Raw genomic sequence first — 24,298 nt, forward strand, 5'->3', positions numbered from 1 at the left:
TGCACAACCTACTTAGCAAAAATGCAACGACTTCTATCCCAAATATTTCTTATGCAAGGTGTTGCTATGATATGATCCAAGATGATCGAGTATGACAATCTTAATGTTGTAAGATGCTATGGTTCTTGCTTAAAAGCTCTTTGCTTATCTTTTCTCTTTGCTTAAAAGCTTGTTTGGCTCTTTGATGTTTGAGCTCTTTTCTCATGTAATGCTTGACGAACCAAGATAGCAAATGAGTATGGGATGACAACTTTGTGACACAAGAGATGATACCAATATATGCAACAATGATGTATGTATGCTATGGGAAGTATGATTACTAATGTGCACAAGTCTCGTTGCCGGCAATACTCAATGGCTAGTCTCGATGGGTAAGCAATGCAAAGGAGTAAGGCTATGATGGCTATCAATGTAATGGCAAGAGTGATATGTCCAATACCAAGATGAGGTTACCGGTCTTGCTTCCGGTATGGTGTCAAAATGGTGGCACGAATACCAAGATGTAGTCGAGGTGGTCATTGTTGATGACGATGTAGGACGACGGTGATGATGTAGGACATGTCTGTGGCGAAGATGAGCGGCGGTGATGTCGATGTCGAACCATACCTAGATAGCCGAAACACAAAAGGATATGGTACCACACTCAAATTCTCAAACCTCGAAGTAGCAAATGTGTCGGAGAGCGAAACGGTCCAAAAATGGTTGGGTTATGCGGAAGTGGTGGAGGTATGCGAAAGTATAATGGTATATGTTGGGCACCGGAACAAAATTTGGTGGTAATTGGGCGGAAAACGGGGCGGTGGATGGAGATGTTGCTGCCAGGGGTCGGATGTTCGGGTGGGGCCGGATGTCCGGGCTTGACGGGGCGGATGTCCGGGCTTTGGATCCGGGGACGAATGGGATGAACACCGCATGGATAGGTTAAATTCGGGCGAAATTCAAAGGAATTTGTGGATGGAAATTGGGGGAAAAAGGATGGGAAGCTAGATCCACTCAAAACAAAGCAAATCCATGGATCCAAACCAACAAAATCTCAACACACCAAAAAATCACAAAAAAAAATTGGGGCTATTTTTGGTGATGAATTTTCGAATAAGGACGAAAAACAACAAAACAAGGCTAGAAACACAACGGGGAGGGTCCGAAATCGTGATCAACATGGCTCTTGATACCAAGATGATGTAGGTTAGAACCCTAATTGGCCGATATTTCATGAAAGGAGCGGATCCCGCGAAGAACACGAGGAACACGAATAGGGAAACGAGGGAAATCACAAGGGGAGACACAAGAGGAACACTCAAACTAACAAGAACAAGTCACACAACTGCTAGATCCTTGAATACATAAGAGAAGATACACGATCCACAGACAACTAAGGACGATACAAGGGTAGTCGGTCTTCTCCGTGAGGAGGTCTTCAGTCCTTCCCTAAAGAGGGGTCTTGAATCCGCTTGGGGGGATCTTCTCCGGTGGAGGCTCGAATCTCCGTGGAGAAGGTAACCAAGTGGATGAGCAAAGCTCTCATACAAACATGAGCTAAACCATTTCTAACCCTAGAAAGTTGTACGGGGTGGAGTATATATATAGTCTAGGGGGGAGAAGGGATACACGGGCCACGGCCCTTCACTCTGCGCAGACAGGGGAGGCCGGATGTCCGGGCTGGTCGGGCCGGATGTCCGGGCTTTCAGGCGACGTCGGATGTCCGGGCTGGAGTGGTGGCATTTGCTACTCTTGGGTTCGGAGGGGCCAGATTTCCGGGCCGGTGGTCGGATGTCCGGGGGCTCGGGAGAGGCCGGATGTCCGGGCTGCCAGGGCCGGATGTCCGGGGCCTGTACCTTCCGGCGGCTGTGCTGCTGTAGTGGAAGACGCTCCAGGGGCCGGATGTTCGGGGCCTTGGCCGGATCTCCAGGGCCTGGGAGATGCTCTTGGCTCCTTCCGTTGGCTCTCCTCATCCGTGGACTTGGGGACTTGTAGATCTTCATGCGCATCTTCGGGAGGGCCCTCTTGGTGCCTAATCACGCACAACACCTCGGACTTAGGTAGTAGCCATGTCTCATGCATAGAAAGTGGAAGTTCGGAGAGGAGTGAGTTCACCTTATCTTCCATAATGGCTCGGGCTCGTGTCACTAGTCCAAGTGGTGTTGTTGGAGGTGTAGGTGCGTCCATGGGGACGATCTTGGGATGCTCCGCATCAATACACATGGTGAAGATGTTGACACTGCTGCTGCGGATGATGATTAGATTGCTTTTGTCGTATTTGCCTATCAGAAGACGTTTTTTATCTACTATGTGAAATTGCGTTTGCTATGAAAACTGAAACCTGATGAACGTGTTGTTTAGTATTTTGCTGTGAGAACATCACTTGTTATGTATGTCCATTTGTGTTTGGTGATTGTATGACGACTAAAACATGGTGACATTGTTGTTTAGTTGTACTCATATTTGGCTGTGAAACTTGAATTTGATGACATTGTTTGCTGTTGGACTGCAATTTGCTCGACGTCTTCGAATGGGAACAAAGCTAACCCGACAGGGCCTGTGCTAATTTGTTTATTTATTACCAAAAGGGCCTATGCTATTTATTTATTTATGAGCAAAAGGGGATACCCCCCGATTTCTGTTAATAGAAATCATTAGATGTTCACAACACTACGCCCACCCTGCTACACAGGTTTCATTCATTACTAGTTTCAGCAAAGTGCTAATGTCATAGCCACTGAATACATCACGAGTGCTACATACACTGCAAATAAAGAGACAATCATCCTACATAGCACATCGATTTTCCCCATTATCTTCACAAGCTCTTTCATCTCCTCATTGCTGTCAATTCCGTTCATTAGCTGTTGCTTGGCCATGATCAGAGGAACTTCATCTTTAACCTTCTGCTCTGCATCTTCCTCTTCTGCCGTTCCTTCAATTACTTGTCCAACACCCCGACCTGTTGGTATCAGGATTCCTCAACTAACCAAATAATCAGCGTAGTTGCGTTCCCCCACATCAACAACTTCCCAGAAATACAAAGCACATGAATCTTCCCTTTTCACGAATCAAATTGGAAGATCATTAACCAAACTATTAAAAAATCAGCAACTGCAAGCAACAGAACAACACTTAAACATATTATTACCCCATGATTCGGGCATTTGTAGAAGACTTGGCCAGGGTTAAGGATTGTGGTTGAGACACGATGGATGAGTCTGCGCGATTTGCAGCAGTGGCACCACACCAATGACAGCGGGTTGCAATGAGCAACCGGCTGTGGTGCATGTGCCGGTGGGGGTGTGATGAGACCCACAGGTGATGGTACAGGTGGTGACTTGGCGCATATCTGGTTGTTTCCTAGTGAAGAGCAGGTGGACGAGCAGCTAGCAGACATGGTTGCTGTGGCCAGAGCTTCTGATGCTAGGCAGAGTAAGTAGAGAAGAGGAGAAGCAAACATTGGATATGTCAGTTTCATTACTTGCAGAGTAGCATAGCACCATATATAGTCATAGTCTAGGTTTGGATTCGAACCAGCTATAGGAGCACGTCTCTCTTTTTTCTAAAACTCAGCAACATATCTTTACTAGTACACTAGCTTGCTTTGTACGCCTTCTCAAGTCTTTGATTTTCTTTCTTTTTTTGCGAGGAAGGAATAAGGACAAAATTGAGAGTTCTTGGGACTCGAACCCAAGACCTCTCGGTTGAAAACCAAGGGTGCTAGTCACTTATGTGGCAAACGTTCCCTGGGAGGAGGACAGTAGACGAACGCATTTTCCTCACAGTTTTAGTTGCTACGCAAGATCGAACGGTCGCAGTTTCGGGAATGTTATCAAGCGAACGAGCCTAGTTTTTCTTTTCTCCCTGTATATAAAAAAGTATGCTACTTGGTGTCAGCTTAGTCAACAAACGATTGTGCCAACCTTGACCGTTGGATTGACATTCAACGTCTGTCGTTTTTCTTCAGTCTCTTCTTCCTCCAGCCGCCAAAGCCAAACCAGCGCCGACGGGACTGCCTGCTCCCGCCTCCCACGGCTGGCTATGCTGCCGCGCACGCATCGTGGCCACATTGCACCCTAAAACTCTGCGCATCTTCCCCGACTCCTATTCGTTCCCGTCTGAGGCCTCACCATCGTCCATCGCCTTGCTTCGCTAGCTGCGGCGCCGCCCTCTGGTGTTGTCAACATGGCCAACAATTGAGAGGAATAAAGGAGATGTATGTACATGGTGAGGATGACAGTAGGGACCCAGCAGCGCGCGCAGTAATTTGTTTTTTGGGGACGGAGAAGTGTATCAACTGGGTTGTTCGGGAGCTGTGGCCCGTCTAGCACAGGACCAGCCTAGTTTGTTTTATTCCTTTCTGAAAATGGCTAGCCCAGCTATTTTGTTTTTTGCAGGATAACCAACGTAGGCCAGCTTGCTTTTTTATGCCCTACTAGGCCGGAAATCTTTCAAGACGAGGAGGGATCCATTTTGCCTAGAAAATGGGCTATAAGTAATAAGAAATGGGCTATAAGTAATATTAAATGGGCTGTAAAATGAAAAAATACAACAAATAGGCAATTAGTTCCAAAATACTTTTTCTTTCAGATTTTGATATTTTGAATTTCATTGTTTTTGTGTGGGTAAAATTTCATTGGATTTAAATTAAGGTATGTTTAGTTTTTAAATTAATTTGAATCTGGCTAGAAATTTCAGGCTGTATGCTGCTTGACAGATTTGGAGGCTGACTTGTGGGTCTACTAGGTTGACGTGTACGAATGGCTTTGTTAACTTAGTCCACAAATGATTATAGTGGCAGTGAGCGTTGGATGTTAATCCAACGGTCATGCTGCTTCTTCAATATCTGATCTTCTTGCTCCAGCCACCCAAACCAGTGCCGGTGGGCCTGCCTGCTCCCGCCTCCCGTGGCTGCCTGTGCTGCCGCACAGGCCGCACCGCCCCACCCTACTCCATTGCTGGCCAGGCCATTCCTCTACCCACCCACACCTCCTGTTATTTTTTGGCGACGACAGCTAGACCAGTAAACCCTCGTACTCCCCACTGCGTGGGCAACCACCGCCGAGTCTTCCCTGGATCCATGTCATCCCTTCCTAGGCCTCGCCGTCGTCCACCGCCCTGGTGCTCTCAGCGCAATGTGGTCAACGAACGACATCCATTGGATGTGGACTGTACGTGGAGAGGCTGACAGCTGGGTCCACGGCCGAGCACAAGGAAATGCCTCCTTATTACGCGCAAAATAATGATTCCTCCACCTGACATCTGGGACCCACCAGAAGGGCCTCTGTATTTCACGAAGAAAACACCCCCCCCCCGCTAATAGGTCGGGCCCACTAGCTATATCTTCACACGCAAGGAAGTGCCTCCTTATTACGCACAAAAAAATGAATACCCCCTGCTAGCTGGGACCCAGCATAGTGGGAGGCTGACATGTGGGCTTACTAAGTTGACGGGTATGGAGGGCTTTGTCAACTTAGTCAATATGAACGATCCCAGATCCAGTGACCGTACAATGTCCATCCAACGACCGTAGTGCTTCTTCAACCTCTGGTCTTCTTGCTCCAGCCGCACAAACTAGCGCCGGCGGAACCGCCTGCTCCCGCCTCCCATGGTCGGCTGTGCTGCCGGGTAGGCCTCACGGCCCCACCATACTTGCATCCCTGGCCTGGCTATCCCTCTACTCACCCACACCTCCTGTTATTTTCTGGCGACGAGAGCCGAAATAGTCAACCCTCGTACTCCCCACCGCGTGGGCAGCTAGTGATGTGCCTTCCCCGGCTTCGTGTCGTTCCCTTACTAGGCCTCGCCGTCGTCCACCGCCCTGGTGCTCTCGGCGCGCCATGGTCAACATGGTCAACGAACGACATCCATCGGACGTGGGCTTTACGTGGAGAGGCTGACAGTTGGGACCACGGCCGCACACAAGGAAATGCCTCCTTATTACACGCAAAATAATGATTCCTCCACCTGACATCTAGGACCCACTAGAAGGGCCTCTGTATTTTGCGAAAAAAGTTCCCCCTGCTGACAGGTCGGACCCACCAGCTATATCTTCGCACGCAAGGAAGTACCTCCTTATTACACACAAAAAATGAATACCCCCTGCTAGCTGGGACCCATCATAGTGGGAGGCTGACATGTGGGCCTACTAAGTTGATGGGGACGGAGGGCTTGGTCAACTTAGTCAATATGAACGATTCTAGCTCCAGCGACTGTACGATGTCCATCCAACTACTATAGTGCTTCTTCATCCTGTGGTCTTCTTGCTCCAGCCGCCCAAAGAAGCGCCGGTCGTGCCGCCTGCTCCTGCCTCCCGTGGCCGGCTGTGCTGCCGCGGATGCCTCACCACCCCCTACTACTCCCACCGCTGGCCAGGCCCTACAGCGACGACAGCCTCACACCACAGCCGAACCAGTGAACCCTCGTACTCCTCTCCGCGTGGGCATCCACTACCGTGTCGTCCCCTTCCTAGGCCTCGCCGTCGTCCACTGCCTTGGTGCTCTCGGCGCGGTGTGGTCAATGTGGTTAATGACCGACTTCCATCGGAAGAGTACTGTACGTGGAGATGCTGACAGCTGGGTCCATGGTCACAGCAAGGAAGTGCCTCATTATTACGTGGAAAACAATGATTCCTCTGCCTGACAGCAGGGACCCACCGGACAGGCCATCGTATTTTGCGAAAAAACGTTTCCCCCTGACTGCTGGGACCCACCAGCTACATCTTCGCACGCAAGGAAGTGCCTGATAGTCGGGACCCACCTGGTCGAAGCGTATGTAGCGTTGTCATTCTGGTCGCGAACGTGTACGTACATACTGGTCGATGTAGAGGCGCGCACGTGTCGTAGTAGAGGCGCACACGTAGCATGTATATGTACGTACAACAGCCAGGGTGCAAGAAAGAAAATACGGCCACGTACATACATATGGGCGGGGTCTTGAACGGCTACTCACACATACGTATGGCTAGGGATCGTGTACATGGCTGGGTCAGAACGGAGAAGTTGCGCCGTTGTCGTGATCATGGGGAGGCAACCGGCTGGGTCGGAACCGGAATGCATCGTTGTCTTCATCGGGAGCCAACCGGCTTGGACGGAACAACCGATGGAAACGAGGCCTGGCGTACCGCAGAACAGAGGAAACGGCCTTGTGTTTGACTAGCCACGGTCGAAATGGGATCATGTTCATCGAGAGGGGTCTGGCGTACCTCAAAACGGAGGAAATGGACCTCCTACGCTGAAAACATGGTCCTGTTGATCGGGAGGGGTGTGGCGTACCGCAAAACGGAGGGAACAAACTTGTGTTGGAGTGCTACGGTCGAAATGGGGGTCCTGTTCATTGGGAGGGGTGTGGCGTACCATAAAACGGGACTCCACGGGATACTGTTCGTCTCCACTGTCGACCTCCTCTAGCCTCCACGGGCTACTGTTCATCCACCGTCGACCTCCTCCAGCCTCCACCTGCAACTGTTCATCCACGGGCTCCTGTTCATCCAGCCTTCACTAGGCGCTCCTCCACCGGCTACTATTAAACCAGCCCTCTCCACGGGGTCCTGTTCAACCACCCCTCCACAGGCTACTGTTCATCCAGCCCTCCACCGGCCCTCCATCGAATACTGTTCAACCAGCCCTCCACGGGGTCCTGTTCATCCACCGGCTCGATCAATTGGGGTACTGTTCATCCAGCGGCAACTGCCTCTACTACCACGGGGTCCTGTTCATCCAACCCCCACTGGGAACTGTTTATCCACCCCCCCCCAACAACGCTCACTGTCCATCTAGAGGCAGCATTGATCGGCTTCAGTTAGCAGCAGTAGCGAAGGAATCACTCGGGTTCAGTTAACAGCAAGGGATCGATCGATTGCTCGGGTTCGGTAACGTGTAGCCTGCAGTGCAATCCCTCGGGTTCAGTTAGGCGAACGCCTCTCTCGGGTTCAGTTAGAGCCCAACGCCTCGCACCCTCGCACGTACATGTATGAGAGAAACACGCATCGCTCGGCCCCTGACCACCCACCGTAACCGGGAACTCCCCGATATTTTCCTTGCCCTCGCTTCTACCATGGCTTTTTCCGTCATGGACGGCCCAAAGAATGTCATGCAGCTGCTTCTTCGGCCCACCCAGGATGAAAAGCCCATTTTCTGTCATGATTTTTTGTCATAGAAGTAGGACCCCACCACATCTATCATAATACCGGGCTTTGTCACAATTATCGTCATAGAAGTGTCATAAGCATGACATAATTTTTTTTGTTCGGCCCAAAATGTCACTGATGTGTCTTTTTTCGTAGTGGTAGGCATCACGTCCATGTCAAGTAGACCGACTCCTGCCCGCATCTACTACTATTACTCCACACATCTACCGCTATCCAGCATGCATCTAGAGTATTAAGGTCATAAGAACGGAGTAACGCCTTAAGTAAGATGGCATGATGTAGTGGGATAAACTCAAGCAATATGATGAAAACCCCATCTTTTTACCCTTGATGGCAACAATAAAAATACGTGCCTCGCTACCCCTACTTTGTCACTAGGTGAGGACACCACAAGATTGAACCCACAACTAAGCACATCTCCCATTGCAAGAAAAACCAATCTAGTTGGCCAAACCAAACAGATAATTCAAAGAGAAATACAAAGATATAAAATCATGCATAAAAGAATCAGAGAAGATTCAAATAATATTCATAGCTAATCTGATCATAAATCCACAATTCATCGATCTCGACAAACACACCACGAAAGAAGATTACATCAGATAGATCTCCAAGAACATTGTGGAGAACATTGTATTGAAGATCAAAGAGAGAGAAGAAGCCAGCTAGCTACTAGCTATGGACCCGTAGTTCTGTGGTAAAGTACTCACGCTTCATCGGAAGGGTAATAGAGTTGATGTAGATGCCCTCCCTGATTGAATCCCCCTCTGGCAGGATGCTGGAAAAGGCCCCAAGATGGGATCTTGCAGAAACAGAGGCTTGCAGCAGCGGAAAAGTATTTTGGTGGACGCTTTTGTTGGTTTGGGAATATTTGGGAATTTACAGGACAAAGATTAGGGTTGGAGGACTCCCGTGGGGCCCACAAGCCAGGGGGCACCCCCAGGATACGCCCTGAGGGCTTGTGGAGCCCTCGGGACTCTTCTGCCTTCTTCTATAAGTCCTACATGTGTCTTCTGGTCCAAGAAAAATCATCCTAAAGTTTTATTCCGTCTAGACTCCGTTTGATATTCCTTTTCTGTAAAACTCAAAAACAAGGAAAAAAACTGGCACTAGGCTCTGGGTTAATAAGTTAGTCCCAAAAGTAATATAAAATAGCATATTAATGCATATAAAACATCTAAAATAGATAATATAATAGCATGGAACAATAAAAAATTATAGATACGATGGAGACGTATCAAGCATTCCCAAGCTTAATTCATGCTCGTCCTTGAGTAGGTAAATGATAAAAGCAAAAAAATTGATGTGGAATGCTACCTAACATATTTATCCATGTAATTTTCTTTATTGTGGCATGAATGTTCAGATCCATAAGACTCAAAACAAAAGTTTAATATTGACATAAAAACAATAATACTTCAAGCATACTAATAAAGCAATCATGTCTTCTCAAAATAACATGGCCAAAGAGAGCTATCCCTACAAAATCATATAGTCTGGCTATGCTCCATCTTCATCACACAAAGTATTAAATCATGCATAACCCCGATGAAAAGCCAATCAATTGTTTCATACTTTTGATGTTCTCAAACTTTTTCAACTTTCACGCAATACTTGAGCGTGAGCCATGGATATATCACTATAGGTGCAATTGAATATGGTGGTTGTGGAGAAGACAAAAAGAAGGAGATAGTCTCACATCAACTAGGCGTATTAATGGGCTATGAAGATGCCCATCAATAGATATCAATGTGAGTGAGTAGGGATTGCAATGCAACAGATGCACTAGAGTTATAAGTGTATGAAAGCTCAAAAAGAAACTAAGTGGGTGTGCATCCTACTCGCTTGCTCACGAAGACATAGGGCAATTTGAGGAAGCCCATCATTGGAATATACAATCCAAGTTCTATAATGATAAGTTCCCACTAGTATATGAAAGTGACAACATAGGAGACTCTCTATCATGAAGATCATGGTGCTACTATGAAGCACAAGTGTGGAAAAAGGATAGTAACATTGTCCCTTCTCTCTTTTCTCTCATTTTTTTGGTGGGCTTCTTTGGACTCTTTTTATTTTTTGTGGGCTTCTTTGGCCTCTTTTATTTTTTATGAAGTCTAAAGACTCATCCAAACTTGTGTGAGAATCATAGCTTCCATCATCCTTTCCTCACATGGGACAATGCTCTAATAATGATGATCATCACACTTTTATTTACTTACAACTCAAGAATTACAACTCGATACTTAGAACAAAATATGACTCTATATGAATGCCTCCGGCGGTGTACCAGGATGTGCAATGATCTATCATAGCAATGACTTAAAAAATCAGACAAGCCATGAAAACATCATGCTAGCTATCTTATGATCATGCAAAGCAATATGACAATGATGGTGCGTGTCATAATAAAATGAAACGGTGGAAGTTGCATGTCAATATATGTCAGAATGGCTATGGAAATGCCATAATAGGTAGGTATGGTGGTTGTTTTGAGGAAGGGTAAATGGTGGGCTTAATGCACTGGAGAAAGTTGTGCGGTACTAGAGAGGCTAGCAATGGTGGAAGGGTGAGAGTGTGTATAATCCATGGACTCAACATTAGTCATAAAGAGGATACTTATTGCAAAATCTATTAGCCATCGAAACAAAGTAATACACACATGCTCCTAGGGGGATAGATTGGTAGGAAAAGACAATCACTCGTCCCCGGCCACCACTCATAAGGAAGACAATCAATAAATAAATCATGCTCAGACTTCATCACATAACGGTTCACCATATGTGCATGCTACGAGAATCAAAAGTTTTAACACAAGTATTTCTACCAATCCACAATTAGTCACTATCATGAATCTAATATCACCATCTTTATATCTCCAAACAATCATAAGGAATCAAACTTGACATGGTATTCAACACTCTTTATATGAAAGTTTTTCTATATCCCTCTTGGATGCCCATCATATTAGGACTAAATTTATAACCCAAGCAAATAACCATTCTGTTTAGAGAGAATCTAAAAATTATATAAGTGGAGCATGAGATTTCAACAATTTCTATAAAATAAAACCACCACCGTGCTCTAAAAAGATATAAATGAAGCACTAGAGCAATTGCCTAGCTCAAAAAATATAAGTGAAGCACATAGAGTATTCTAATAAATTCACGATTCATGCACGACTCTCTCAAAAGGTGTGTACAACAAGGATGATGGTGTCAAAATAAAAAGAAAAGACTCATATTATACAAGACGCTCCAAGCAAAACACATATCATGTGGTGAATAAAAATATAGCCACAAGTAAATTTATCGATAAACGAAGACGAAAGAGGGGATGTCATCCGGGGCATCCCCAAGATTAGATGCTTGGTTGTCCTTGAATATTACCTTGGGATGCCTTGGGCATTCCCAAGCTTAGGATCTTGCCACTCCTTATTCCATAGCCCATCAAATCTTTACCCAAAACTTGAAAACTTCACAACACAAAACTGAACAAGAAAACCCATGAGATCCGTTAGTATAAGAAAATAAATCACCACTTTTTGGTACTGTTGCGAACTCATTCTTTATTTATATTGGTGTAATATCTACTGTATTCCAACTTCTCGATGGTTCATACCCCCTGATACTACCCATAGATTCATCAAAATAAGCAAACAACACATAGAAAGCAGAACCTGTCAAAAACAGAACAATCTGTAGCAATTTGAAAACTTTGTATACTTCTATAACTCCAAAAATTCTGAAAATTAGGACAACAGATGAAATTTGTATATCATTCTTGTGTAAAAAAATTCAGAGTTTTTCCATGCTTCTGCGATTTTTATAAATTCTGGCAATGAGCGCAAAAGTTTCTGTTTTTCACCAAGATAAAATCAACTATCACCCTCGATCATCCCAAAGGTCTTGCTTGGCTCAAACACTAAATTAAAACATGAAAACACATCTAACCAGAGGCTAGATGATAAATTTATTCAAAAACAGGAACAAAAAAGCAAGAACAAAAATAAAATTGGGTTGCCTCCCAACAAGCGCTATTGTTTAATGCGCCTAGCTAGGCATAAAACATAGATCTAGATATTGTCATCTTTGGTATGCAATCCATAAGTAGCCCTCATAATAGATTCATATGGAAACTTAATTTTCTTTCTTGTAAAGTGTTCCATGCCCTTCCTTAATGGAAATTGAAATATAATGTTTCCTTCTTTCATATCAATAATTGCACCAATCGTTCTAAGGAACAGTCTACCAAGAATAATAGGACATGTAGGATTGAAATCTATATCAAGAACAATGAAATCTACGGGCACATAATCCCTATTTGCAACAATAAGAACATCATTAATCCTTCTCATAGGTTTCTTAATAGTGGAATCAGCTAGATGCAAATTCAAAGAACAATAATCAAATTCACGGAAACCTAACTGATAGAGGCAAAGGTGTCTCATATTTCGATGAGATGGTGGCTATCGTTTTGGAGGAAGTCGACTTTGACGATCCAACTACGAACATGCGAGGACGTCGCGCCTTAGCAATCGCTAAACCAACTCCGACAGGTTATTGACCATGCCGGAGCACGATCAACCAGATCACGAAGGTCTGTTTCCTGCAGGCAAATGAAGAACAAGCAAGAAACTAAGATTGCAATATGGATATTGGGAATATAAGAGGAAAGATTTATTGATCAAGGTGGGGTTCTGTGACACCTTTGTCTGGTCGTTGAACACAAACGAAGTACGCGAAGTTGCAGCTATGGCAAACTTTAATCTAAACAAAACCCTAAGTCTAAACGATGCCCTAAGGGCTATATATATGGAGGAGAGAGGGGGGAATTTCGTGGCCCTTGGAGGAGGGGTCCGAAACCAACCCTAGCTCTTGTTTCCCCACACATACAGACTCTAAAAACAGTCTATAATCAAGTATTTCAAAATTACATGGGCCTGGCCCAAAAATAAGGTGACGCAACACCTAGAATAGAATCTGGACGCAACTTATGAAGTGGTGTATATTTCGTCCAAGGCTTCATGCACTCATTATGGTGGCTTCAAAGTCCTGGAATCATCACTTGTAACTCCGTTCTTGTTCCCCTTGTGCACGCCATCATCTCCATACTTGAACTTGCTCCAAGGTTCATCTTTCTTGTCCAAGATAGGTCCTTCATTTGTAAGAAAAACAAATGTATCCACTTTAGGCAGCATCATATTCTCATGAACATTAGAATCGTTACCAAGAAATGGAAGTACCTGGTAATTTAATTGGCGTGCGCGAGCTCTAGTAATTGGTCCAGTCTGTATAGCAGCAGGGGCTGTGGGTGTAACAATGGTATTGATGTCCTCATCATCCTCCCCTTATTGAAATGAAGTCGTCCTCGACAGAAGCTCATCTACCTCACCCAAATAAGCTTCAAATCTGCAATGTTAAAAGTGGGACTAACCCCAAAATCTGCAGGCAGCTCAAGTTTATATGCATTATCATTTATTTTCTCTGACACCTTAAAAGTACCATCAGCACGTGGCATTAGCTTTGGTTTGCACAAATTAGGAAATCTATCCTTACGCAAATGTAACCAAATAAGATCTCCAGGTGCAAACACAACATGTTTTCTACCCTTATCTCCAGCAAGTTTATATTTAGCATTCATACGCTCAATGTTATCCTTAGTTAACTCATGCATTTTTAAAATCAATTTAGCACATTCTTTAGCATCAAAATTAACCTTCTCCTAAGATGAAAGAGGCAACAAATCAATAGGTGCATGAGGTAGGAAACCGTACACAATTTCAAAAGGGCACATCTTAGTAGTAGAATGCAATGAACGATTATAGGCAAATTCAATATGAGGCAAGCATTCTTCCCACATTTTCTTATTATTCTTCAAAACTTCCCTAAGCATAGTAGACAACGTTCTATTGACTACTTCAGTTTTTCCATCAGTTTTGGGGTGACAAGTAGTACTAAAAAGCAGTTTAGTCCCCAACTTAGCCCATAAACATCTCCAAAAGTGGCTAAGAAATTTAGTATCATGATCTGAAACAATAGTATTTGGCACACCATGCAAGCGAATAATTTCACGAAAGAACAAATCAGCAACATTAACAACATCATCGCTTTTATGACATGGTATAAAGTGTGCCATTTTCTAGAATCTATCCATGACAACAAATATGCTATCCCTCCCCTTCTTTGTTCGAGGTAAACCTAAAACAAAGTCCATAGATATATCCTCCCAAGGAAGACTAGGTACATGCAAAGGCATATATAAACCATAAGGATTGAGTCGTGACTTAGCTTTTTGACATGTAGTGGAGCGAGCAACAAAACGCTCAACATCCCGTCTCATCTTTGGCCAAAAGAAATGTGTAGCAAGTACTGAAGGAAATATGCCCTAAAGGCAATAACAAAGTTTTATTTATTTCCTTATTTCATGATAAATGTGTATTATTCATGCTAGAATTGTATTAACCGGAAACTTGATACATGTGTGAATACATAGACAAACAGAGTGTCACTAGTATGCCTCTACTTGACTAGCTCGTTGATCAAAGATGGTTATGTTTCCTAGCCATAGACATGCGTTGTCATTTGATTAATGGGATCACATCATTAGGAGAATGATGTGATTGATTTGACCCATTCCATTAGCTTAGCACTTGACCGTTTAGTTTGTTGCTATTGCTTTTGCTTTCTTCATGACTTATACATGTTCCTATGACTATGAGATTATGAAACTCCCGTTTACCGGAGGAACACTTTGTGTGCTACCAAACATCACAACGTAACTGGGTGATTATAAAGGTGCTCTACAGGTGTCTCCAAAGGTAATTGTTTGGTTGGCGTATTTCGAGATTAGGATTTGTGACTCCGATTGTCGGAGAGGTATCTCTAGGCCCACTCGGTAATACACATCACTTTAGCCTTGCAAGCATTGCAACTAATGAGTTAGTTGCGGGATGATGTATTACGGAACGAGTAAAGAGACTTGCCGGTAACAAGATTGAACTAGGTATTGAGATACCGACGATCGAATCTCGGGCAGGTAACATACCGATGACAAAGGGAACAACGTATGTTGTTATGCGGTTTCACCGATAACGATCTTCATAGAATATGTAGGAGCCAATATGAGCATCCAGGTTCTGCTATTGGTTATTGACCGGAGACGTGTCTCGGTCATGTCTACATAGTTCTCGAACCCGTAGGGTCCGCACGCTTAAAGTTCGATGACGGTTATATTATGAGTTTATGTGTGTTGATGTACCGAAGGTAGTTCAGAGTCCCGGATGAGATCGGGGACATGACGAGGAGTCTCGAAATGGTCGAGACGTAAAGACTGGTACATTGGACGACTATATTCAGACATCGGAAAGATTCCGAGTGGTTTGGGTATTTTTCGGAGTACCGGGGAGTTACGAGAATACGGGGGAAGAATTATATGGGCCTTATTGGGCTTTAGGGGAGAGAGAGAGGCAGGCCGCGCGCCCCTCAATGACTAGTCCAAATTGGACTAGGGCGAGGGGCGGCGCCCCCTCCTTCCTTCTCTTCCCACTTCCCCTTCCTTGTCTCCTACTCCTACTACTTGGAAGGGGAGAAATCCTACTTCAGGTGGGAGTAGGACTCCTCCAGGGCGCGCCATAGGGGCCGGCCCTCTCCCCCTCCTCCACTCCTTTATATACATGGCCAGGGGGCACCCCATAGACACAACAATTGATCTCTTGGATCTTTTAGCCGTGTGCGGTGCCCCTCTCCACCATATTCCACCTCGATAATATCGTAGCGGTCACTACAAAAAAATACACTTTCCGTGATGATATGTGTTTGTCACAGTAGGTCGCGTTTTTTGTATGCATGTACATCCATGACAAATTTATGACAGAATCAAGATAGTCATACTTGTGCTGTCGTAGAAGTGTTCCATGACATTACCAAAATTATCATCACGGAAGTGTGCACTTCCATGATGATAAATCGCGCGTCACAGAAGTGCTTTCGTCAAGGGTGACCGACACGTGGAATCCACCATAACGGAACGCCGTTAAGCTATCGGGTCGGGTTTTGGATCCGATAACCCGTTAACAGCCCCGACCAATGGGGATTTTCCACGTGTAAAATCATCATTGGCTGGAGGAAACATGCGTCGGCTCATCGTTGGGACAGATGTCATCCACTCATTGGACAGAATGCGCCTATGATACGTCGACACGTGGCACGGCACAACAGAGGCCCATTCCTGTGAAAAGGCCGACCCGTTTGACTTGGTCAAAAGGTGGCGGGCTGGCCCATGGAAAGCATGTTAATGGCCTGTTCGCATATTGTCGTGGTTCCAAGCCTGACAGTAGAGTGGGGGGTAGGTATTGAGAGGCAAGGTCCTAGCTATGGAGAGGTTGTAAGCACAAAGGATGTACGAGTTCAGGCCCTTCTCGGAAGAAGTAACAGCCCTACGTCTCGGAGCCCGGAGGCGGTCGAGTGGATTATGAATGTATGGATTACAAGGTCCCGAACCCTTCTGCCTGTGGAGGGGGGTGGCTTATATAGAGTGCGCCAGGACCCCAGCCAGCCCACATAGGAGAAGGTTTAAGGTGAGTTAAGTCTGGGGCGTTACTGGTAACGCCCCACATAAAGTGCCTTTACTATCATAAAGTCTACTTAATTACAGACCGTTGCGGTGCAGAGTGCCTCTTGACCTCCTGGTGGTCGAGTGCGTCTTAGTGGTCGAGTCCTTCAGGCCAGTCGAGTGTGTCCTCGTTGGTCGAGTGAGTCCTCGTTGGTCGACTGGAAGGAGACCTCTTCTAGGGATGTCTTAGGGTAAGTTACTTGGGACAGGTCCGTGACCCTACCCTAGGTACATAACCCCATCATTAGCCCCCGAATGGATTGAGGCTTCGAGTGAAGAAGGAGTTGATGTCGTTTCCGATTAACCTTTGCGCTCTAGTTGTGCGCTGTTCTGGATCAAAGAATCTCTTCGTTGACAAGGAGCAATTCGTCTTCGGTCGACTCGATCCATTCTATTTTTGCGTCGAGTGATCTTTCGAGCTTCGTCGATCTCCGAGCGACGGATCGCCGGAATCGCCGCGTCTGACAGGCAGATTTGTTGTTCGCGGATTCTGCGGGGTGCGAAATTTGGGGGCGCGCGCGAAGCGGGGCGGACCGCGGCGTTCGGATGGGGCGGGGCGTAGACGCCTCGATCTCCGCGCCGCCTTTTTCGCCACGTATCCAGTCTCCATAACTGCTCACAGATATGATTAGATCGACCGGGCCCACACGTCAGCCACTCGGAAGGGACCTTATAAATGTGCCCGGCGAGGATTTCTGTGCTGCGCCTCCGCATTCTCCCTCTCTCCCTCTGCTCCCTTCCTCCCTGCTCAGCGTGCCTGCTCTCGGGTAGGTATTGAGAGGCAAGGCGAGCGGGGGCGAGAGCCAGGGAGAGGAGGAATGGGACTCGGATGCTGCAAGGGATGACGACGACGACGATGATGATGAGGGTGATGAAGATGACCTCGAGGACGAGGAAGAAGAGGAGGAGGAGGTCGTTCCACCGCGCTCAGAAAGGCGGTCGAAACTTGTCCACGACCCCTCGACCGAACGTGGTAAGGGGGGAGCGACTGCTGCCCAGTCGACCAAGCGCCCTCGGACCACTTCTCCGGCGCCGACTGAAAAGGCGCCGAAGCAGCCCAGGGCGGCCTCATCGAAGCCGACCAAGCTTCTGCCGAAGATGAAGGTGTCCATCCCCACCATTTCAGGGTAATTGTGTTGTTCATATTTTCTTATTCTTATGCGAACTTTATCTCTGGTCGACACTGATGTTAGTCGACTGATCCTTTGGAGTTGCAGTGCTGCTACTTCTGAGACCTCGGCCCGGGCCGATGACCACGAGATGGAGGATGCCGCAACTTCGAATCCAGGTGCCGTGTTCTTAATACCATTCTTAGTCGACTGACTCGCGATCTCTGATCCTGACACTTCTCTGCAGCTCCACCCAACACTGTTATCGATCTACCTGATGATGATGAGGATGAAGAGCCGCTGGAGCACAGGAGGAGTCGGAAAGCGCCTGCCGGCAAGGTGTCTCAGGATGTGTCAGCGCCTGAAATTCTGACTGTGGAGGGAGAGAACACCACTCGACACACGGTGACCTTCGCGACCCCACTGACGAGTGCTCAGCAGCCTTCCCTCTTCACGACTCACCACGTCCCAGAGGACCAAGCTGGTGCGGCGAAGGAGGCGATACGCCAGGCGGGACTCATGATGGAGCAGCTGAAGACCATCCGGGATGCGAGTCAAGCAGCTTATGACGCCAGCTCTGCCCTCCAAAGCAATGTCCAGGTCAGTCGACTGCTGTTTGTTCTGCTGGATATGCTACCAAAAACTTTTCTTTTCCGGGATTTATATTGGTCACCCACTGGGAGTGTCGAATAAACTCCGTGTTAGCGGGGGCACGCTGAGTGCACCCGCTGGGTGTAGTCCCCAAGGCTAAGGTCAACTGCTGGCAGTCGGCTTTAGGCTTTATAATGTCGATCTTTCTATCAGTCGACTGGTCGACTGGATTTCGCAAACCGGTGGGGGCACGCTGAGTGCACCCACTGGGTGTAGTCCCCGAGACTGTGGTCGACTGCTTGCAGTTGATCACAGTCTTAGATAATGCGTCTCGCACACTGTTTTTTTTTTTGAGGTCGACTGGTCGACTTTGTCTTCGACAGGATTAGTGGGGGCACGCTGAGTGCACCCACTGGGTGTAGTCCCCGAGACTACGGTCGAATACTTGTATTCGGCTGTAGTCTTAGAAACGTGTGTTTTTCCCTTTTTCACTCGGAAGTGAATTATTTTTGACGTTTGGTCGATTGGTTCTTCGCAGAACTCCTGTGATCTTGTGGCTCGCTACTCAGAGCTAGAACAGAAAAACACTCAAGTCGAGCTGAGCTTGAAGCTGGTTCAGGAGAAGCTGACAAAGGCGAAGGAGGAGACTGAAGGTATGTTTGGTGAGACCTTGACGACTGCTTTTCCTCTTGCTTGTTTCAACATCTGATCATGCTGTGTCTTGCAGGTAAGGTAAAGGAGGCCCAGCAGAAGAAAGACCTTGAGCTAGCTGAGAAGATCAAGCTTGCTGACGAGAAGTTAGCTTCAGTCACCAAGCTTGAACAAGACAATACCAACCTGAAAACTGCTCTTGGGATTGCCAACAAAGAAGTCAGTCGACTGAGAACTGACAAAGCTGCCTTGACCGATCAAGTCAGCAAATTGACTGAGAAGAAGACTGCGCTGGAGGCCTTCCTGAGTGGCTTTGCCAAGAAGCTGTTTCTTATGCTCGAAGGTAAACCTCCATGTTTGACAAATATTTCTGACTGTGGCTTCTTCCATTCGACTATCCCCTTGACTTAGTGATCACTCTTGCAGAATTTTGTCAAAACTTTGAAGAAGAAACCAGCCGACTGGAGCCAAACCTTGACCCTGTCAATTCTCCGGTGAATGACGAGGTTGCCATGGATATCTTCCGACTGGAATCTCGCGTTGCATCCGTCGTGGATTATCTCGCAAGGCTGAAGGCCGCCACATCTCGCATCGACTCGACGCTCTGGCCTGAGGAGACACTTCAGAATGACCTTGAGTCATTAATGGCCCGCTTGAACACGATCCCTGGTCGAGTGCAGGAATGGAAGAAGTCCTCAGCTCGGTGTGGTGCAGATGTTGCTCTGTGTCTGGCCCGAGTCCACTGCAAAGATGCACGAGAGGAGAAGCTGGCGGCTCTTCGGGTGGCCAATACCAAGAAGCACGACTTCAGGTCCTTTATGGAGACTTTCCTTGCAGCTGCCACTCGGATCGCCGACGGAATTGACCTTGATGAATTCGTCGCACCTTCCAGCCCTCCACAGGAGGGGTAAAAAACTTCTTATGGCTCGACTCTTTTAAATTTGCCTCGGTATGCCGAGTGGAATTGTATCCGACAAACTTTAACAGGCTTGACGCCTGAGCACTTTCGGTTCCTTTAGACATCGATTCAAACTTGAATTTGGCGCTTGAATATGATTGCCTTCGACTCAAAATGTCCTTTGCAGGTTCAAAGCAAGGTGCCTGTGCTTAGGCGAGCGCTTGGACTGCAGCTAAGCCTTCGAGCGTGAGGATCGCTCTTCACTCGGTAGGGTTTTTATAACTTAGGCGAGCACGAGGCTGCAGCTAAGCCTCCGAGTGGAAGGCTGGCTTACCACTCGGTAGGATTTTGATAAACTTAGGCGAGTGCTTGGACTGCAGCTAAGCCCCCGAGTGAGAGGATTGCTCACCACTCGGTAGGATTTTTATAACTTAGGCGAGCACGAGGCTGCAGCTAAGCCCCCGAGTGGAAGGCTGGCTTACCACTCGGTAGGATTTTGATAAACTTAGGCGAGTGCTTGGACTGCAGCTAAGCCCCCGAGTGAGAGGATTGCTCACCACTCGGTAGGATTTTTATAACTTAGGCGAGCACGAGGCTGCAGCTAAGCCTCCGAGTGGAAGGCTGGCTTACCACTCGGTAGGATTTTGATAAACTTAGGCGAGTGCTTGGACTGCAGCTAAGCCCCCGAGTGAGAGGATTGCTCACCACTCGGTAGGATTTTTATAACTTAGGCGAGCACGAGGCTGCAGCTAAGCCTCCGAGTGGAAGGCTGACTTACCACTCGGTAGGATTTTGATAAACTTAGGCGAGTGCTTGGACTGCAGCTAAGCCCCCGAGTGAGAGGATTGCTCACCACTCGGTAGGATTTTTATAACTTAGGCGAGCACGAGGCTGCAGCTAAGCCTCCGAGTGGAAGGCTGGCTTACCACTCGGTAGGATTTTGATAAACTTAGGTGAGTGCTTGGACTGCAGCTAAGCCCCCGAGTGAGAGGATTGCTCACCACTCGGTAGGATTTTTATAACTTAGGCGAGCACGAGGCTGCAGCTAAGCCTCCGAGTGGAAGGCTGGCTTACCACTCGGTAGGATTTTGATAAACTTAGGCGAGTGCTTGGACTGCAGCTAAGCCTCCGAGTGAGAGGATTGCTCACCACTCGGTAGGATTTTTATAACTTAGGCGAGCACGAGGCTGCAGCTAAGCCTCCGAGTGGAAGGCTGGCTTACCACTCAATAGGATTTTCATAACTTAGGCGAAACGGATTCGCAGCTAAGCCTCCGAGTGAGAGTCTGGCTCACCACTCGACAGGATTTTTCCAAACTTAGGCGAAACGGATTCGCAGCTAAGCCACCCACTGAGGGGGAGTTTTTATGTGGACAAAAAGAAAAAGTGCTGACACAATTATCTCTAAACCCATGAATTACAGAAGTTCTTTATTGCAACTCATCCGAGTGATAACTTAAGTGTAAAACGGGCGGAGTAGCTCCGCGTTCCAAGCTCGGGGCTCGTCGATATTATGCTCGACGTTGTAAAGACGGTATGCCCCGTTGTGGAGAACCTTGGTGACGATGAAAGGGCCTTCCCAAGAAGGAGCAAGCTTATGTGGTTTGTGCTGATCCACTCGGAGAACCAGATCCCCTTCCTGGAAGGCTCGACCTCTCACATTTCGAGCGTGGAAACGGCGCAGATCTTGTTGGTAGATGGTCGACCGGATCAGAGCCATCTCCCTTTCTTCCTCTAAAAGGTCGACTGCGTCCTGCCGCGCTTGTTCAGCTTCTGCTTCGTTGTAGGTTTCGACTCGAGGAGCATTGTGGAGAAGATCACTTGGCAAGACTGCTTCGGCTCCATAGACCAAGAAGAATGGAGTTCTTCCGGTCGACCGATTGGGCGTGGTCCGCAGTCCCCAGAGCACAGATGGAAGTTCGTCGACCCAAGCTCCAGCCGCGTGTTTGAGATCACGCATCAGTCGTGGCTTCAGTCCCTTGAGAATCAGTCCATTAGCTCGCTCTGCTTGTCCATTCGACTGCGGATGGGCGACTGATGCATAGTCGACCCGTGTGCCCTGGGAGTTGCAGAAAGTTCTGAATTCCTCTGAGTCAAAGTTCGACCCATTATCCGTGATGATGCTGTGCGGGACTCCATATCTGTATACCAGTTCCCTGATGAAGCTAACAGCAGTACCGGTGTCGAGGCTCTTGATTGGTTTAGCTTCGATCCACTTGGTGAACTTGTCGACTGCCACCAGTACATGCGTGAAGCCACTTCGTCCTGTTCTCAAAGGACCGATCATGTCCAGCCCCCAAACTGCAAAAGGCCAGACGAGTGGGATGGTCTTCAAAGCTGACGCAGGCTTGTGCGACATATTCGAGTAGAACTGACATCCTTCGCACTTATCTACTATCTCCTTTGCCATCTCATTCGCCTTGGGCCAGTAAAATCCGGCTCGGTATGCTTTGGCCACGATGGTCCGAGAGGACGCATGATGACCGCAGGTTCCCGAGTGAATATCGTTGAGGATGAGTCGACCTTCTTCTGGTGTAATGCACTTCTGTCCGACTCCAGTCGCGCTCTCTCTGTATAATTGTCCTTTGATGACGGTAAAGGCCTTAGATCGACGGACGATCTGTCGAGCCTCTTCCTCATCCTCCGGAAGTTCTTTCCTCAAGATATATGCGACATACGGAATCGTCCAGTCGCGAATGACTACCAAAACCTCCATGATCAAGTCGACCACCGCTGGGACTTCAATTTCAGTCGGATCTGTGGCGCTCTTGGGTTGCGGAGTTTCTTCGGTGAAAGGATCTTCTTTGACTGATGGAGTATGTATATGTTCCAAGAACACTCCACTCGGAATGGCTTCTCTCTTGGAACCTATCTTTGCTAGATCATCAGCTGCTTGATTCTTCGATCGGGGTATATGATGGAGTTCCAATCCCTCGAACTTTTTCTCCAGCTTCCTCACTGCGCTGCAGTATCCAGTCATGGCTGGGCCTCTCCAGGAGCTGCCGGTTCAGCCTTCCGCTTCTGTTTCCGACTGGAATTTCCTTTTTCCGACTGACTCGGCTTGTGCTTGCCGCTTCGGAGTCGGTCTTCTTCTTCGCCGTTGGCGTACTTGGTAGCAATCTCCATCATCCGACTCAAGGTCATGTCACCGGTTCGACCAAATTTCAAGCTGAGTTCTCTGTTCTTGACACCATCTTTGAAGGCGCACACTGCCTGATGGTCAGAGACATTTTCCACTGTGTGATGCAAAGTGATCCACCTCTGAATATACTCTCTGAGAGTCTCATTGGTTTTCTGCACGCAGACTTGCAACTCTGTCAATCCCGCTGGTCGCTTGCAAGTCCCTTCGAACGTTCTGACGAACACTCGGGACAGATCTTCCCAAGTGTAAATACTGCTAGGAGGTAATTGGGTCAACCATGCCCTGGCAGAACCTTCCAACATGAGGGGCAAATGCTTCATGGCCACCTCGTCGTTCCCACCACCGATCTGAACTGCCACTCGGTAGTCTTCAAGCCAAGTTTCAGGCTTAGACTCACCAGTGAACTTGCTGACTCCTGTTGCCAACCTGAAATTGGGGGGAATAACAGCGGCTCTGATAGCTCTGCTGAAACATTCAGGACCAGAAACATGTACTCGACTGCTCGTGGGCACTTCTCTGTCGAGTGCACCACGATGGGCTCTGTTCCGGTCGACCAACCCTTGCACGATAATGGATCGCGCGTCGAAGCCTGGCTCCCTGGGGTCAACTGGAACTCTACGCCCTGTACTGTACTGACGCCTATCATCTGGCTGCCGAGGAGCGTAAGACCCACCCCTCGGAGGGGAATAGGGCACTCGACGCCTATCATCTCGGTCGAGCCTGTCGCCATATTGATCTCGCCGATGCTCATGCCCTTCGCGCCGCGGAGGCGATCTGGGGCTGTGAGCCGACTGTACCGTATTCACAGTGACAGATCGACTGTGAATTCTGTTGCGCGACTGAGACACAGCTGAATTCTGATCTCCTGCTGCCCGGAGTAGATCCCTGATCTGCAGCAAACCTCTGCCAGCTTCTGACTGCGAAGGCTGAATGGACTCCGCTATACGGGTTGCAGCTGCTAAATTCTGAATCGGGGTTCGATATACCTGAGTCGGCGGGAAGAGTTGACGTCGACTGGTGTCGGGAACTCGTTGCCGCGCGCGCTCGTCGAGTGCTCGCTGAAGGTTCTCCAGTCGAGTGCGCTCGGCCAAATTGGCCAGACGCGCCTCCTCCAAGGCACGAGCCTCGGGGGTTTCTCCTGCGATAGGAATACGCAGGGGATCCTCA

Source organism: Triticum aestivum, chromosome 2A (genome assembly GCF_018294505.1).
Source record: "Triticum aestivum cultivar Chinese Spring chromosome 2A, IWGSC CS RefSeq v2.1, whole genome shotgun sequence".
In the NCBI taxonomy this organism is placed as follows: Eukaryota; Viridiplantae; Streptophyta; class Magnoliopsida; order Poales; family Poaceae; genus Triticum; species Triticum aestivum.